The 18,860-nt window shown below is 47.3% G+C and overlaps 1 pseudogene; it reads right to left on the bottom strand.

Moving 5' to 3' along the window:
• Nucleotides 1-1,059: 1,059 nt before the first annotated feature.
• Nucleotides 1,060-18,860, bottom strand: part of LOC111543923 — a 37,877-nt pseudogene continuing 20,076 nt past the window's right edge.

The raw sequence follows: 18,860 nt of genomic DNA, 5'->3' as shown, positions 1-18,860 counted from the left end.
ATCCAAGGAAGAAACCACAGACTCTCAATCGTCTATTTTAGAGCCCACTCCTTTGGGAAGTCCTTCCTAATGTCTAAGTAAAATTCACTTTGCTTCAATATGTTTTCGCTGCAACCTCTGCCTCCTGGGTTCAAGTGATTCTCAAGCCTCAGCCTCCCGAGTAGCTGGGATTACAGGTACTCACCACCACACCTGGCTAATTTTTGTATTTTTAGTAGAGATGGGGTTTCACCATGTTGGCCAGGCTGATCTCGAACTCCTGGCCTCACATGATATGCCAGCCTTGGCCTCCCAAAGTGCTGGGATTACAGGCGTGAGCCACTGCACCCGGCCTTGTTTACTGTTTTTGTGGCCTAGTAGGATCCAAGCCTAGTTGACCAAGGACTATCATTTTCTGGCAAACAAAATTTCTCATGTCCCTTTCTCAGGCCCCGTTCACAGAGGGGAGGCTGCCTAATGGGTTTTTAAAGCACTGGAGTCTGGAGTTCAAGTACCCACTCTGCCACTTACTGGCTGTGTGATGTGAGCTTGGGCAAGTTACTTTGGGGACTACATGGCAGCTCCAGCTCCTTCCCCTCACCCCAGCCCCAGTCTCTCCCACAGGGGTGAGACTTTGTCTTCTACGTATTTATCAAAATTCCATTAAGCTCCCCCAGTTGACACATGTGCTCTCCTCCCACATAAAATCCACATGTCCCAGCCTCTCTTGCAGTCAAGTCTGGTCATATCACCATGCCCCTGGATCTGAGTGTTTTGTTCTTTGGGTTTCTTTTTTTGGGGAGTGGGGAATTAGGGGGAAGGGTCTTGCTCTGTCACCCAGGCTGGAGTGCATTGGGGGTGATCATGGCTCACTGCAGCCTCTAATTCCTGGACTCAAGTGATCCTCCTGACTCAGCCTCCCAAATGGCTGGGATTACAGGTGCACCACCCTGCCTAGCTAATTTGGGTGGGGGTTATGTTTTATTTTTGTAGATATGGGGTCTCCCTATGTTGCTCAGGCTGGTCTTGAACTCCTGGCTTCCAGTGATCCTCCTGCCTCAGCCTCCCAAAGTGCTGGAATTACGGGTGTGAACCACCAAGCCCAACCTGGATCTGAGTGTTGTGTGGCAACTTCTGGAACCTAACTACAAAGAAGGCTGGGGCTGGCCTTTTGCACCTCTTCTGCACACTATCCTCCAAGCTGTTTCTGGAGTTGCCATCTGCGACCACAGGAAAGAGTCTGCACCTTAGGGATAAGAACAATAAGCTGGAAGGAGCCTGTGCCAGGGACACTGCAGAACCCCTCTCCAGCCCTGGACTGCTCCGAATGGGCTTCTACATGACACAGACAGAAGCTTTCCTTTTGTTTAAGCCCCCAAGCAAATACACTTTCCCAGTAGCCACGAAGATGAAAACAGTGGCCCCAGACTTGGACATTCCGGCTGGTAATGCCAGTCGGGAACCCACACGCCAAAGGACAACTCTTTCACACCACAGGAGCCACTGCGCATGGCTTCCAAATCCCAGAAGGACAAACCTGGGCATTGTAGGCAAGCCATCCGCCTCAACCCATGGGCTTTGACTCTCACAGACAAGAAATGTGAAAGGACTCATGTAAGGACTCATCCTCTGTGGCTCACTGCCTCAATGAGTTTCTCAGGTGGGCCTCTGCCTTTAGAAGTCAGGTTTTGGCTGAGTGTGGTGACTCGTGCCTGTAATCCCAGCACTTTGGGAGGCTGAGGGCAGAAGGATGGCTTCAGCCCAGGAGTTCAAGACCAGCCTGGGCCTCATAAGGAGACCCCTATCTCTACCAAAAAAAATTAAAAAAAAGAAAAGAAAAAAAAAATCCCCGTAAGTTTTTGGGGTCCAGGTGGTGTCTGGTTGCGTAAGTTCTTTAGTGGTGATTTGTGAGATGTTGGTGCACCCATTACCCGAGCAGTATACACTGCATCCTATTTGTAGTCTTTTATCCCTTGCCCCCTCCCACTCTTCCCCCCAGTCCCTAAAGTCCACTGTTATCCGTCTTATGGCTTTGGGTCCTCATAGCTTAGCTCCCACATATCAGTGAGGACATATGATGTTTGGTTTTCCATTCCTTTTTAAAAATTAGCCAGGTGTGGTGGCATGTGCCTATGATCCCAGCTAGGGAGGCTGAGGCAAGAGGATCATTTGAGCCCAGGAGGTCAAGGCTGCAGTGAGCCATGATTGTGCCACTGCACTCCAGCCTGGGCAACAGAGCAAGACCCTGTCTCAAAAGAAAAAGAAAAAAAGAGGAAGTCAGGCTTCTTCCCATTTGTGTTTGACATTCTCTGTCACCTGGGAACAGAAAAACTGAGGCTGAACTTGCTGGAGTTCTGTCCCTCTTTAGATGGTCAGAGTCATCTTGTGGGGCTCATAAAGTCAAAGGATGGTATTTGGGGGCATCTCCATTGTTCCCCCCACCCTTGACACAGCTTCTCATTGTGTGACTTTGTCTTCCTCAGTGCCCACAATAACATGGCAGTGCACCTAGGGAGGGTCCTGAGCCTTCTGGCAGGGCCCCTGCCCCTCCCTTTGATCCACACACTCAGAACAGAAGGGAGCGTGAGGGGTCTGGCAGCTCTGAGCAGCTGCTGTCTGACCACTCTTGAAACTCTTGCTTTTTTTTTTTTTTTTTCTTTTTTTTCGACGGAGTTTCTCTCTTATTGCCCAGGCTGGAGTGCAAATGGCACAATCTCGGCTCGTGGCAATCTCCGCCTCCTGGGTCCAAGCAATTCTCCTGCCTCAGCCTCCTAAGTAGCTGGGATTACAGGTATGCTCTATCACATCCAGCTAATTTTTATATTTTTAGTAGAGACAGGGTTTTACCATGGTGGCCAGGCAGGTCTTGAACTCCTGACCACAGGTGATCCACCCACACTGGCCTCCCAAAGTGCAGGGATTACAGGTATCAGCCACCATGTCCGGCCAACTCTCACTCTTTCAAGAGCCCCATTTACCCTGGGGATTCCATGAGGGGCCTGTGAACAAGTCAAACAGAACAGAGCGGCAGCACCCCCATTTCCGAGCCTACACTGACATGTTTGACAGCCCAGGAGCTTGCTCTACGTAAGAACCAGGATGCCTCTAAAGTGAGTGGAACCATCACTCTTCTGTGTCATGAGACCTCACCCACCATCCTTCTAGTCTTCACTTGAGTGGAATCCACACTCTCTGCGTATGTCAAGTCCCTGCTGCTTAAGCTCTTTGGCCTCCCTAGAGGACAACTTGGCAGCACTCACCAGGCACTCATACCCTAAGGGTATCAGCAGCCACTTGGCAGGATGGCTGGAGGAGAGGACCCCTGTATCCATCACAGGTGCCACAGTTAGGCTGTTAGGGCACCTGAGGATCTCGGGGGCCATCCAAATGACCATGAATGTGCACATCTTGCCACCACCCTTTATCCTGCCCATCAGGGTCCCCTGCATAGAACCATCCTCCTTGCTTCCTTCAAGCTGGGTCTTTGATCACTAGAAGATGGGCAGGGAATGTGGATAGCATTATTCATGCTGTGCTGATTGCGGGGAATCAACTAACTAGAATCATGTCTGGGTGAGAGCAGAGATGTGGAAACTCTCCACAGGAACTAGCTTGGGGCAGGAGGTACTAGCCACTTCGTGACTTGCAGGGCTTTATGTGAGGTGTGTCAGGCTATTGGCCCCATAAACCTACCCAGGAATCTGTTAAATGGGAAGCCATGAAAAGTGAACTACAAACTCTTCCCTGTTGAGGTGGTGATATGGTCTGGCTGTGTCCCCACCAAAATCTTGTCTTGAATTGTAGCTCCCATAATTCCCACGTGTTGTGGGAGGGACGCAGTGGGAGATAACTGAATCATGGAGGCGGTTTCTCCCACACTGTTCTCATGGTAGTAAGTCTCACGAGATCTGATAATTTTATAAGGGGAATCCCCTTTCGCTTGGTTCTCATTCTCTCTCTGCCTGCTGCTTGGTTCTCATTCTCTCTCTGCCTGTAAGACGTGTCTTTTGCCTTCCACCATGATTGTGAAGCCTCCCCAGCCAAGTGGAACTGTGAGTCCATTAAATCTCTTTTTCTTTATAAATTACCCAGTCTTGGATATGTCTTTATCAGCAGTGTGAAAACCAACTAATGCGGGTGGTCTGCCTAAAAAGGGTGATCTCATTTCTGGCTGATAGAAGGATAGAGGAAGTTTTGTTGTATTAATTCATAGTTGGTCCAGTGGAGATACCACTGCACCAAGACCTCCCTCAGATCAATTATTCCTCTTGACTTCTCTCCTCATACAGAGAGATGTTTATGGGAAACGTTGAGGCTATTTTCTTTTTTCCCCTTCAACTCCTAGTCTGTTGCTTGTCTTTTGACTTTGTTTATGGTGTTGTCTTATTGAAGATTTTTATTTTTATGAGGTCAAACCTGAAAGTTCTTTCCTTTATGACTTCTGAGTTTGTGTCTTGCTTAGAAAGGCCTTCTCCATCCCAAGAAGACATTTTTCAGGAAGCATCACTCCAGGTCCAGGGGAGGTACCTGAACCCTGTCTAGGGCAGACAGGCTACCAAGATGCTGCAAGGGGGCTCCCCTGGGACATTATGGAGGCTGATGGAACATCTCAGGGGCCTAGAAATGACAGGGATTGTAGCAAAATGTGTGTTCTTCTTTTCAAAAAACTTTTTATCATGGAAAATTCCAGACAGCAGGATAGTGGAAGACTCTGAGCTCCTATGTTATCCCTGCTGTCACAATCCTCTGGGCAGGTGAAGTCCTCCTCATGTTACACACCGTGCCTCACACTTCCCCTCACAGTCTTTCTGCAATTCTGTGGCTCACACTGGCCTTCCTGCTCAGATCCGCTCTGACACCCAGCTCTTTTGCTTCTCCCCTGTGTCCTGCCTTGGAGCACCCAATCTCTGCCCCAGCAAGGACCTCTCTGATGGTTTTGTTCCCCACATGTCACCTGTTGGAAAAATTCTGCCTTTTCAGCACCAGGCTTGGGTCCAAAGGGACTCCTGATCCCATTCTCGATTTCTCAGAGTTGCTCCACCACCCCCCACCACTCCCACCCCACCAGGCTGCCAGTCAGAGGAGTGTCCCATGCTGGTCTTCCTGGTTTCCCTGGATTCCCATCCACCATCAGACCATGAAGAGCTTGCAGCCTTGGGGAGCCATTGGAAGGTCTGGGGCATGGGAGTGGGCCCCTCCACTGGGGCACTGGCGATAGGGTCGGGACTGTTGAAACAGGAGCAGAATGAGGTGGGCCTGGCCCTCTCTGTCAGCCCTCAACTCGCCCTCCCCAATACCAGCAATCTTTCTAAATTAACCCCTCCCAAATGGGGTTCACAGTCCTCCATCTCAGTGCTCAGCAGGTTCAAAGGGCACCTACTCTGGGCCACACACTCAGGGGGCAGGAGCCACACTCCAAACTGCCCCTGAAACAAATCACCTGCCCCATCACCCACAGCTTTGCTGTTCCCTCCGAGCCTGGCGTGGACCACTCCCCTCCGTTCTACTGCCCCACATCCTCTCCCACCTGTACCAGAAGACTTCCTTCAAAAAGCCAGCTTTGCTCAGCTGCCCCTCTCCTCCAAATCCCGAGGGCACCCTGGGATTCAGCCTATGGTGTCTGCTGCTCCGTTCCTCTAGAGACTGCCTGGGTCACCCAGTGAGACTGCAGATTGCCCTCAAGGGCAGTGGCGGCCTTCTACCTTTTCGTGTACCTGACCCCCAAGTCCATCCCCTCCACCGTCGCCCCCACATATCTTGGCCACACCACTGAAAGAGCCGTTGGTGCAGCCATGGCAAAACCAAAAACCAAACCCAAGGCCAGATGAGGAATGACTCTGACTCTCCGTTATCCACCCCTCACAAGAAAGAGTGGCCCAGCTAGGAGTTCCAGGAGGGCTGAAGGGCACAGACTGGGAGGGGCAACTCACTCCAAATGCCCACTCCCCACATCCTGTCTAGCAGGAGCACTGGACTTCCTCTCCACCTCTCCTCCTGCACCTTCCCCTGCCTCACGAGGTCAGCACCTGTGACCCCTGATTCCTCCCCTTCTGTGCCCAGAAATGGCTCTTGCCTAAGTCACCTGCTCCTCACTAAAGGCGTTCTCTTTGTCTTTAACATCCTTTGCTTCTCTTCAGAATTCTTTTTTTTTTTTTTTTTTTTTGAGACAGAGTCTTGCTCTGCCGCCACCCAGGCTAGAGTGCAGTGGCCGGCTCTCAGCTCACTGCAAGCTCTGCCTCCCGGGTTTACGCCATTCTCCTGTCTCAGCCTCCCGAGTAGCTGGGACTACAGGCGCCCGCCTCGTCGCCCGGCTAGTTTTTTGTATTTTTTAGTAGAGACGGGGTTTCACTGTATTAGCCAGGATGGTCTCGATCTCCTGACCTCATGATCCGCCCGTCTCGGCCTCCCAAAGTGCTGGGATTACAGGCTTGAGCCACCGCGCCCGGCCTTCTCTTCAGAATTCTAAGAGCTTGTTTTACAGATGTGCTGAGGCCCAGAGGGGGCTGCAGCTAGTTACTGGCTCTCTGGTACATTAGCTGAAGGGCTGGGGCTCCACCAGACACTTGCACACAAGCCCTGAGTGAGAGGCAGAGGTAGGATTTGCACACAGGCAGTCTGGCTCCAGCTCTCAATAGTATCCTACATGGCTTCCATTGACCATGCTGTTGTCGTAATTTTGAAACATATGTATTCTTTATCCTTTTCCCAAAAGGACATGAAATGGCATTACAATAGGAAAGATTAGTTCATTCAATGGATTCTTACTGCTCAAGAGAAAAAATAGCAATCTTACGGGTTGCCACAGATGCTGTGATTAATCTGGAAATTTGGACTTGAGCTTCCTGGCAGCAATGGCAAAAACTGAAACACTCTTACTATCAGAAAATAGGAAGCAGATCAGTTCCTTCACAGGGACAAATATTTCCAGGAACAAATTCTGAAAGAGGCTTCTCACATGGGGCCTCATGTTGGGACATGGTGTGACATCATAAAATCTTCTAAATCTTCTAAACAATTTGACAACAAGAACAGATGGAGGATCTTCAATATAAGCAGAGGGTAGGCACTGTGTAGGGAAAGCTTGGAGATAACAGACTCGGGGATCCCAGCATATGGACTGCCTGTTGCCTAGAGCTCAGAAAAGCTAGAATTTTCTCTACATGTTTCAGCTCTTGGCTATATTTTATCTTCTGAGAATAGACAACTGTAGTTGGTCTTCTGACAGTTTTCAAAGTACTGCCAAGGGTGGGGTGGGAGCTGCAGAACCCCAGGCTATGGAAACTAGAAATACTCCAAAATGGGTAGTTCTGTTTGGAAAGGTGAGATGTCATGTGCACATTCACTTATCAGATCTCTGTTAAAGGTCCCTTTGTGCCAGATGTTGCACTAGGTGGAGTAGAGACCAGTGAAATAATTAACACAGGATTCCGGCCAGGTGTGGCGGCTCACAGCTGTAATCCCAGCACTTTGGGAGGCTGAGGTGGGCAGATCACCTGATGTCAGGAGTTCGAGGCCAGCCTGGCCAACATGGTGAAACCCTGTCTCTACTAAGAATACAAAAATTAGCAAGGCGTGGTGGTGCATGCCTATATTCTTGGCTACTTGGGAGGATGAGGTGGGAGAATCACTTGAATCCGGGAGGCGGAGGTTGTAGTGAGTCAAGACTGTGCCATTGCACTCCAGCTTAGGTGACAAGAGAGAAACTCCGTCTCAAAAAATAAAAATAAAAATAAACAAAAAATAACAGGGTTCCTAACCTCAAATAATTTAAATTCTTAACAGGAAAAAACAAAACAAAACAGAACAAAACATAGTCTTTTGAGCAGCTACTGCATGTCAGGCATTGAAATGAGTGCTTTGCATCTAGTATCTCATGATTTTTTATTTATTGATTTATTGATTTATTGATTTATTTTTTAGACAGAGTGTCACTCTGTTGCCCAGACTACAGTGCAGTGGTACAATCTCGGCTCACTGCAACCTCCACCTCCCGGGCTCAAGCAATTCGCATGCTTCAGCCTCCTGAGTAGCCGGGATTACAGGTGTGCACCTGTAATTAGCACACCTGACTAATTTTTGTGTTTTTTTTTTTTTGAGATGGAGTCTCCCTCTGTCGCCCAGGCTGGAGTGCAGCGGCGGGATCTCGGCTCACTGCAAGCTCCGCCTTCCAGGTTCACGCCATTCTCCTGCCTCAGCCTCCCGAGTAGCTGGGACTACAGGCGTCTGCAACCTCGCCCGGCTAGTTTTTTGTATTTTTAGTAGAGATGGGGTTTCACTGTGTTAGCCAAGATGGTCTCGATCTCCTGACCTCATGATCCACCCACCTCGGCCTCCTAAAGTGCTGGGATTACAGGCGTGAGCCACCATGCCCGATCTTAATTTTTGTATTTTAGTAAGAGATGGGGTTTCGCTATGTTGGCCAGGCTGGTCTCGAGCTCCGGAGCTCAAGTGATCTGCCCTCCTTGGCCTCCCCAAGTGCTGGAATTACAGGACTCAGCCACTATGCCCAGCCCTATTTAATATTTCTAACAATCCTATATAATAAGCACTATTATTGCTACCCACAACATAGCACCAGGCAGCAAAGCCTCTCTGAAGGATAACATCCCCAACTTAGGCACTCAAGATTGCCAAAGAATATACAGTTATCTCTTGGTATCCACGGGGAATTGGTTTCAGGACCTCTACAGATACCAAAATCTGTGGATATGCAAGTCCCTTATCTTAAGTGACATACTGGGCTGGGCATGGTGGCTCATGCCTGTAATCCTAGCATTTGGGGAGGCCAACGTGAAAGGATGATTGAACTCAGGGGCTTAAGACTAGACTGGACAACATCGTGAGACCCCCATCTTCAAAAAGAAATTAAAAGTTAGCTGGATGCGGTGGTGTGCACCTGTACCCCTGTAGTCCTAGCTACTTGGGAGGCTGAGGTGGGAGGATCACTTGAGCCTGGGAGGTAGAGGCTGCAGTGAGCACCTGGATTGTGCCACCGCACTCCAGCATGGGCGACAGAGTGAGAGTCTGTCTCAAAACAAAACAAAACAAAAAGCAATAGAATTTGCATATAACCTACACACACCCTCTCATATACTCTAAATTATCTCTAGGTTACTTATAATACCTAGTACAATGCATACACATCACTTTGTTGTGATGGATTGGAATAGTACTTGGCACAGAACAAATTCAAGTTTTGCTTTTTGGGACTTAGTGGAATTTTTTTCCAAGTATTTTCCATCCTCAACGGGTTAAATCCAAGATGCAGAACCCACAGATACAGAGGACCAACTTTTTTAAAATTTAAAAAAACATTACCAAACACACAAGAGGCGATTGTTAGCAGAAACAACATACGATAGATATAGATCCCTAATGATCATGGAAATTGTAATTATTATAATTACAGTAAATGAAATAACTATAAATGAAGATTTTACAGAAATAAAAAATGAAATCACAAAAGTGATCAAATCACAAGAGATAATTTTTTTAAATAGATCTGGAAAAGAACAACATAGAACTTTTAGAAATGAAATAACTTGTTGAAATCAAAAATTCAACAAATGGGTTAAACAGCATATTAGACACAGTTGATGAGACAGAGTGAGCTGGAAGATTCATCTAAAGACATTACACAATTTTCAGCACAGAGACAAGCAAATGGAAAATATGAAAGAGAGGTTAAAAGCAATAGCAGGTAGAATAAAAGTCCCAGAAAGAGGATAGAGGGAGAAAGAGGGAGAGGTAATATTTGAAGAGATAATGGCTGAGAACTTTCCAGAACTGATGAAAGACATGACTTCACAGACACTGGGAACGTAATATACATCTAACAACGTAATAAAAAGGAAATCCACAGCTAATCACAGTGTGGTGAAAACTGCATAACACCAAAGACAGAGATCTTAAAAGCAGCCACATAGAAAAGACATGCCACCCACAAAGGAAGGATAATTAGATGACAGCACTCTTCTCAAAAGCAACAGTGAAATCCAGAAGACAGGGATGAGATTCAAAGTTCTGGGAGAAAATAACTGTCAGCTAGAATTGTGAACTTAGCAAAACCATCTTCCAAAGCTGATGGTGAAATGGAAACATCTGGATTTTTTTTTCAGAGAAAGAAAAGCAAAAAGCATTCACCAACAACAAATCTTGACTGAAGAATGTGCTACAAGAAAAAAGGGAAATTACCCCAGAAGGAAGGACTGGCATGCACAAAAGAATAGTAAGCAAATAAATTGATAAACAGATAAATCTATACAAATATTATATAAAATAATGACCACAGGCGGGAACAGTAAGGAAATAATTCAAAAACTGCACCAAAAAGAGAGTATGTAAACCTGTAGGGGAAGATCACAGCCAAAAGGTTCAAAAGTCCTTCTATTATTTAGGAAGGTGGTTGAGATACTAGTAACCTGAGACTTCTTTAGGTACACAGGATAGAATTTCAAAAGCAATCAATATAATCTATCTATTTGGATAGAAATATAGACGCAATCTATCTATTTCAAATAGAAATATACAAGTAGGGTACATAAATTCCAAATCAACAAAGGAGGTAGAAAAGGATAGAGTAAGAAAATAGACAAACTCAATAAATCCAAATGAAGGAAGAACAAGTAGGAAGAGAAAGAATAGGGGGAGGGGGAATAGGATAAGAAAGATAACAAAAATGACTCAAGATGTATCTATAATCACAATAAACTAAAAATCTATGTGTGCTATTTAAAATACATATTGTTAGATTGGATTTTTAAAAATCCAGCTCTGTGCTACATATGGTGGCATATCTAAGACACTAAAACATAGATAGATTGAAAGACCACACAAACACTAATCAGAAGAAAGCTGGAGGCCGAATGCGGTGGCTTACGCTTGTAATCCCAGCACTTTGGGAGGTCGAGGTGGGAGAATTGCTTGAAGCCAAGAGTTTGAGGCCAGCCTGGGCAACATAGAGAGACTCCCATCTCTACAATAAAAAATAATTAGCAGGCATGGTGGTGTGTGTCTATAGTTCCACCTCCTCAGGAGGCTGAGGTGGAAGGGTTACTTGAGTCAAGGAGTTTGAGGCTGCAGTAAGCCATGATCACACCACTGCACTCCAGCCTGGGTGACAGAACGAGCGAGATCTTATATCTAAAAAAAATTAAGAAAATTTTTAAAAAAGAAAGCTGGGGCTGGGGGCAGTGGCTCAAGCCTGCAATCTCAGCACTTTGGGAGGCCGAGACGGGTGGATCACGAGGTCAGGAGATTGAGACCATCCTGGCTAACACGACGAAAGCCCGTCTCTACTAAAAAATATAAAAAAACTAGCCGGGCGAGGTGGCAGGCGCCTGTAGTCCCAGCTACTTGGGAGGCTGAGGCAGGAGAATGGCGTAAACCCGGGAAGTGGAGTTTGCAGTGACCTGAGATCCGGCCACTCCAGCCTGGGCGATAGATCAAGACTCTGTCTCAATAAATAAATAAATACATACATACATACATAAATATATGCATAAATAGGCTGGGAGAGCTACACTAAAATCAGAATTAAAACTGACTTTAAGATGCAAAGCATCTTAAAAGGGATAGAAAAGTTAGCTTTTTCTGGAAGGCACAGCAATTCTTAATCTACATGTAAAGTAGCCTCAAAAATTAGAAATTAGCAGTGTGGATCCTGACAAGCTAATTCTAAAATACCTTAGGAGAGCAAAGGCACAAGAATAGGCAAAACTGAGGAGGAAAACAAGGTGGGATAGCATGCCCTATCAGGTATCAAGACTTATAAATATAATGTAATTGAGACAGAATGAGATTGACACAGTAGACCAATGGAATAGAATGAAGAGCCTCAAAATGAGTCACAAATATATGGCAATGTGATATATGTCACAGAGGTAGTATTGCAGATACATAATGCATTTTAAAATCTATATCTAGGACAATCTGAATAAGATCTGAAATCTGAATAAAATCTGTAGACTAGCTAATAATATTGCAGCAATAGTGACTTCCATACTGTGGTCATATGTAAGACAATGTCCTTGTTTTTTAGGAAACACGCAATGGAAGAACTTAGAGTGAAGGAAAATCACATACACAACTTACTCTCAAACAGTTCAGAAAAAAACCTTTATGTATGAACACATGTATACACACACAGAAAGAGATAAAGCAAATTTGATACAATGTTGGTAACATTTTAAGGATTTGGGTGAGGGGTATACAGGAGTTTTCTCCCACTATTCTTGCAAATTTTATATAAACCTCAGTTATGTCAAAATTAAGCACTTAAAATCATATGTGTATATAGTTATATACACTTATAGGTAAGGTTAAAAACTGCAATTAGAATTTTCCAACGGTGTATATACACTATTCATCAATAAAAGTTTACCTTAAGAATCCAATCCAGGCCAGGCATGGTGGTTCACACCTGTAATCCCAGCACTTCGGGAGGCCAAGGTAGGAGGATTGCTTGAGTCCAGGAGTTTAAGACCAACCTGGGCAACATGGGCAGAACCCATCTCTACAAAAAATATATTTTTTTAATTTAGCCAAGCATGGTGGTGCGTGCCTGAGGTCCCAGCTACTCAGGAGTCTGAGGTGGGAGGATCACTTGAGCCAGGGAGGCCGAAGCTGTGAGGAACCATGTTTGTGCCACTGCACTCCAGCCTAGGTGACAGAATGAGACCCAGTCCAAAAAGAAAGAATCCAACCCGTGAAGCTCTGCTGGGCAAGGAGATGGATGGACAGGACTGCACAAATCCCAGAGCACAGGTGAGAGAATCTTCAGTGAATTAACACTGGGCTCACCAGCGGGGAAGAAAGGAAGGGAAGTGAGGAGGAGGTGATAGATGAGGAAATAGAGGGAGCAGAGCCTGGAGGCCTCTCTGAGTTTAGAGAGCAGGAGCTGTCGGGCTGAGCGGGTGAGAGATGGACAGAGGGAGGCCTATGGTCAAAGAGGAGGTGTTGGATGGAAGGCTCTAGAGGTTGAGCAGATCCAGGTGATTGCAAGGTCCATAACATAAACAAGATATTGGGTGTCTAAAATGGAAAAGCCCTTAGAGATAACCCAGTGAAGGAATTGAAAAGCAGTGTGTCAGCACAGCACCCTTGTGGCCAGTAAAGTTTCCCTAGATGGTGGCAGGATGGCAGTAGAGAAAAAGACTATGAGGGGATACCTATGTCAAGAGATAGAAGCCAGCCGGGTGCAGTGACTCACGCCTGTAATCCCAGCACTTTGGGAGGCCGAGGCGGGTGGATCACCTGAGGTCAAGAGTTTGAGACCAGCCTAGCCAACATGGTGAAACCCCATCTGTACCAAAAACACAAAAATTAGCCAGGCATAGTAGCAGGCACCTGTAATCTCAGCTACTTGGGAGGTTGAGGCAGGAGAATCGCTTGAACTCAGGAGGTGGAGGTTGCAGTGAGCCGAGATTGTGCCACTGCACTCCAGCCTGGGTGACAGGAGCAAAACCCCATCTGAAAAAAAAAAAGAAAGAAAGAAAAGGAGAGAGACAGAAGCCAAGTAACTGGAGGCCAGCAGGAGGGTGATGGGGAGCCATAGAGGGTGGTGCAGCTTCACAGGACAAGAGCTTTAAATGAGGATACTGGAGTCACATCTGCATATAACACATCTGGAATCAAGAGGAAATCCAAACACATTTCTGGATCCTGTCATTTCTGGTTCCTGGAGTTTGGGAGAAGGAGCTGCCTCCATTCATAAGGGCTGCAGAGATAGTGTGGTATCCTTAGGGATGGCAGGCATTCGGAGGTCCTGTGAGAAAGTTTGCTTGTCACACACCATTATAGCCTGGAGTTTTATTTACACACTGTGGGGAAAAGAAAGAGAGATCAGCCTGTTACTGTGTCTATATAGAAGGAAGTAGACATAAGAGACTTCATTTAGTTCTGTATTTGAGATGCTGTTAATCTGTGACCCTACCCCCAACTTCGTCCTTGCAAGAGACATGTGGTGTGGTGACTCAAGGTTAAAAGGATTTTGGGCTGTGCAGAATGTGATTTGTTAAACAAGTGCCTAAAGGCTGCTTGTGGTTAAAGGTCATCACCATTCTCTTAAATCTCAAGAAAGAGAAAAACATTTGTCTCCTGCCCCTCCCTGGGCAATGGTACATCTCTGGGTAAAACCCATTGTGTGCTTTGTTTACTGAGTAAGGAGAAAACCGCCTTTAGGAATAAGGTGGGGCTTGCTGGAGCCATACTGCTAAAAGGTTTATGGAGATGTCGCATATACATCTCAAGGCACAGCATTTTCCTTTAAACTTATTCATGTTACAAGGATTTTTTCATATGTCTTACTGCTGATTTCCTCCCTACAATGATCCTATTTTCTAGCTACTCCCTTATCTTTTAGATGGTAAAGATAATTATCAATAAATACTAAGGGAACTCAGAGGCCGGTGCCAGTGTGGGTCCTCTGAAAGCACAGCACTGGCCCCCTGGGCCCCGCTTTTCTTTCTCTATACCTTGTCTCTGTGTATTATTTCCTTTTCTCAAGTCTCTCGTCCCACCTAACAAGAAGCACCCACAGGTGTGGAGGGGCAACCCACCCCCTTCAACACACTACCCTAAGGTCCAAGTGCAGGACCTGATTGGTGGCAGGTGCTCAAAATTTTTTACTGGATTAATGACTGGATGGGTGGATAGGTAAGTGCATAGGTGGTGGTTGGGTGAATGAATGGATGGGTATGATGGGTAGATGGATGGATGGATAAGTAGTGGATGGATGGATAGAAGTATGGACAGATGGATGCATGGATAATGAATGGATGAATTAGTGGGTGAATGGATGGATGGTAGGGTGGATGGACATATGGATAGACAGATGGATGCATGGATGGTGGATGGATGACTGAGTTGGTAGTTATGATGGATGACTGGAAGGATAGATAGGCAGACGGACGGAAGGACAGATGGATGGAAAGATGGACAGACGGACAGATGGATGGATGGATGGGTAGGTGGATAGATGAATGAATGGGAAGGTAGATGGGTGAATAAACGGGTGAGCGAGAGGATGAACAGAAAGAAGAGCTTGCGGGGCATGGGAGTGGGTGAATTAAAAAGTGCATGAATTGAATAAACGGGACATTGCAGGAAACGCAGAATAGCCTGGGAGGTCAGAAAGGTGATAGAGATAACACGTCCAGCCTCGCCTCAGTCATCTAGACCACTCATAAGAACAGTATAACCACGTGGAGGTTGCAAAAGCCACCATCCCTCTGCTCCCTGGTGCCCCCCAACCCACAGGCTTATCTATGGGCAGGAGCCCCCATCTGTGTCCCCAGGTTCCAGGCTGCAATGGCAGAGGACATGGGACCAAGGGAGCAGACTGGCTACCTCTGGGAACCCCTCTTCCTTCTCAGGATCCCGGTCAGACTCCCCAGGAAGCAGGGGAGAATGCAGGCCTTAGGCTCTGATCCCAGAAGCTCTGGAACTGCCTTTGCCTCTCTCTGTCCTTACACAGGTCATTTGACTTCTCTTGGCCACTCTTCCTGGCAAGAATTTTAGGAAAAACGGCCCTGTCTTCTCCCTTCCACCTGCCCATCCCAGTGCTGTGGGGACATAAATCAGCTGTCTGATGGGGAAGGAAGCCTCAGACCCTGGAAAGATGAGTCCAGCTCCCTCACCCAAGGAAGCCCACGAATAGGACAGAAACTGGCCTGGCCTAGGGTCTCTTTCCTGCACCTACCTCTATCCTCCAGCCACAGGTTTGTAGAGGGAATAGGTTTCCTCGGAGCCAAGGTGAAATATCCGAGCTTTATCTCCCTTCAGTTTCTGATTCCCCATTACCCCGACCACCAGGACCATGCCCCTCCCCAGCCATACCATGGCAGGCCAGGCCTGGAGAGCAGAGATAAGGCCCTCCTGGCCAGAAGACCACAAGCAGGGGATAAGAGGGAGGGGAAGTCTTCTCTTCTGCCCACTCAAAGCTAGAATTCTGCTTCCTTCCCCAGAGGCACCCCCCAGGAAAGCATCTGGGCAGCCATCCCAGCCTCTCTGAGACTGGGGAGAGGGCCTGGGGTGTTTTGCCCACCAGTATTCAGTATCAGTGATGTCCTCATTAATTCATTTCTCATTTGGCGGCACCAATCAAAGGCAGAAAATCCTGCTCAGCTGAGCACCAGGGAAGCAGGAGAATGCAGCGCTGGTTGCCACGTGTTGGAAGAGACTACGTTAGACCTCTCAGTAGGTAACTGGATGGCCACAGGGGCCCCAAGGCCTGAAAATCCAGGTCCAACATCCAAATTGTACAGCAACCTTTCATGGATAGCTCCTCCATGCCAGGCCTCATGCTGGGTACTGAGGTTATGGATCCATCCCAGCCTTCACAGAACATCTGGGAGCAACGCCTAATGCAGCCTGGGAAATCTCGGAAGGCTTCACAGAAGAGGTGACATGCTACTTGGATTTTGAGGGATGAAAGAGATTTCTTCAGACATAGAAATAAGGGAAGAGCATTCCGAAGCAGAGAGACACTATGGGAAAAGGCCTGGAGCCCTGGAAAAAGTAGCACATGATTAGACAATGATGGTAACTGGAATGGTTGAAGTGTCAGGTTCATGAAGCAGAAGAGGGCCAGGCACGGTGGCTCAGGCCTGTAATCCCACCACTTTGAGAGGCTGAGGTGGGCAGATCATGAGGTCAGGAGATCCAGACCATCCTGGCTAACACGGTGAAGCCCCATCTCTACTAAAAATACAAAAAATTAGCCGGGTGTGGTGGCACATGCCTGTAGTCCCAGCTACTTGGGAGGCTGAGGCAGAAGAATCGCTTGAACCCGGGAGGTGGAGGTTGCAATGAGCCAAGATTGTGCCACTGCACTCCAGCCTGGGTGACAGAGCAAGACTTTGTCTCCAAAAAATAAATAAATAAATAAATAAATAAATAAATAAAAAATCATCCGGGTGTGGTAGCACATGCCTGTAATCCCAGCTACTCGGGAGGCTAAGGCAGGAGAACTGCTTGAACTCAGGAGGCGGAGGTTGTGGTGAGCCGAGATTGAGCCATTGCACTCCAGCCTGGGCAACAAGAACGAAACTTCATCTCAAAAAAAATAAAAAATTAATTTTTTAAAAAATGAGGAAGAGGAGTTGAGAAAGGGAGTATCAAGAGATGAGGCTCTTGGATCTACCCAGATAATCCAAGATAATCTCCTCATTGCAAGATCCTTAACGTTAATCACATTTTCAAAGTTCTTTTGACATGTGAAATGACATATTCACAGGTTCCAGGGATTAGGACCTGGACAAAAAAGAGAGACAGATGAGGCTCCAGGGTGAAGAAGGATTCAGGGTCTGGTTTTGAAGGGCCTCAAAGGACTTGAGGAAGACTTAGAACTTTATCCCATGGACAGCGAGGAACCAATGGATGGATGATTTTATTTTTTTATTTTTTATTTTATTTTTTGAAGGAATTTTGCTTTTGTCGCCCCCGCTGGAGTGCAGTGGCACAGTCTTGGCTCACTGCAACTTCCATTTCCTGGTTTCAAGTGACTCTCCTGCCTCAGCCTTCCAAGTAGCAGGGATTACAAGCGCCTGCCACCATGCCCGGCTAATTTTTGTATTTTTAGTAGAGACGGGGTTTCACTATGTTGGCCAGGCTGGTCTCGAACTCCTGACCTCAGGTGATCCACCTGCCTTGGCCTCCCAAAGTGCTGGGATTACAGGCATGAGCCACCGTGCCCAGCCAATTTTCAGTTGGGTGGTGACATACTGGAATTAGTAATTTGGAAGAAGCTCTCCAGCTAAGTATAGCAAGGGTGGTATCCCAGAAATGAAGGCAGGGAGACCAGGAGGAAGCCAAGACGTCATCCAAGGAGACAATAATGGTGGCCTGGCTTCCTACAGGGGCTGTAAGGTGGGAGAAAAGGGGCAGATCCCACAGGAAGGAGCAACAGACCGGATGTAGGGGGTAACCGGCAGGGAAGGTGTTCAGGACCAGTTCAAGTTTCTGGATTCACCAGGACAGAAAAGCTCGTTTTCAGGAGAAAACATGGAAGAGCTCAGTTGGGAGGCGTGTTTAGTTTGGGGTGTGTGTGGAGCTTCAAGGAGAGCTGGGGGTCTGAAAGGCAGGACTATGAGGTTCTGCTCAGGGTCATGCAGCATCAATGTCATCTGTGGGTCTAGAACGCAGGTCCTCCCTCCCTCCCCACCACCACCACCACCACCATTCCCAGGCCTGGGCCACCTTCTGCCTCTGTTATGGCACCCATTCCAACCTCCATGTCTTGGTTCTCATTGTTCCCCTGCCCAGCATACTTCCCTCCTCCATACAAGTCCCACCCATCCCTCTAGTTCCCACTTTAACCCAGGGGTTAGAGCAAAGGTCCGAGGTCAGAGGTGGATGGGGCCTGAAAGAGGGGTGGTGAGTGTGGCAGAAAATGCAGAGGCCTCATTTAGAGCCCAGCCTCAAAATGGCTGTGGGACATGGGCAGATTACATTCCCTCTCTGGGCCTCAACTTCCCAACCTTTCAGAGGTGAATAAGGAAAGATCCTAGAACCCACGGATCTGGAAAGCGCCATAAGGTAAAACACTGTCAGGACACTAAAGGTATATCACAGGACACACTCTACAAATGAGGGGATAGCTTATGAAAAAAGACTTGGTGACCCAGCACGGTGGTTCACGCCTGTAATCCCAACACTTTGGGAGGCCAAGGCAGGCGGATTGCCTGAGGTCAGGGGTTCGAGACCAGCCTGGCCAACATGGTGAAACCCCTTCTCTACTAAAAATACAAAAATTAACCAGGTGTGGTGGCGGGTGCCTGTAATCCCAGCTACTTGGGAGGCTAAGACAGGAGAATCGCATGAACCCAGGAGGAGGAGGTTGCAGTGAGCCAACATCGTGCCACTGCACTCCAGCCTGGGCA

This window comes from Piliocolobus tephrosceles, chromosome 1, assembly GCF_002776525.5.
Source record: "Piliocolobus tephrosceles isolate RC106 chromosome 1, ASM277652v3, whole genome shotgun sequence".
Lineage (NCBI taxonomy): Eukaryota > Metazoa > Chordata > Mammalia > Primates > Cercopithecidae > Piliocolobus > Piliocolobus tephrosceles.
Note: the sequence above shows the minus strand (reverse complement) of the source record. Positions and strands in the feature narration are given on the sequence as shown.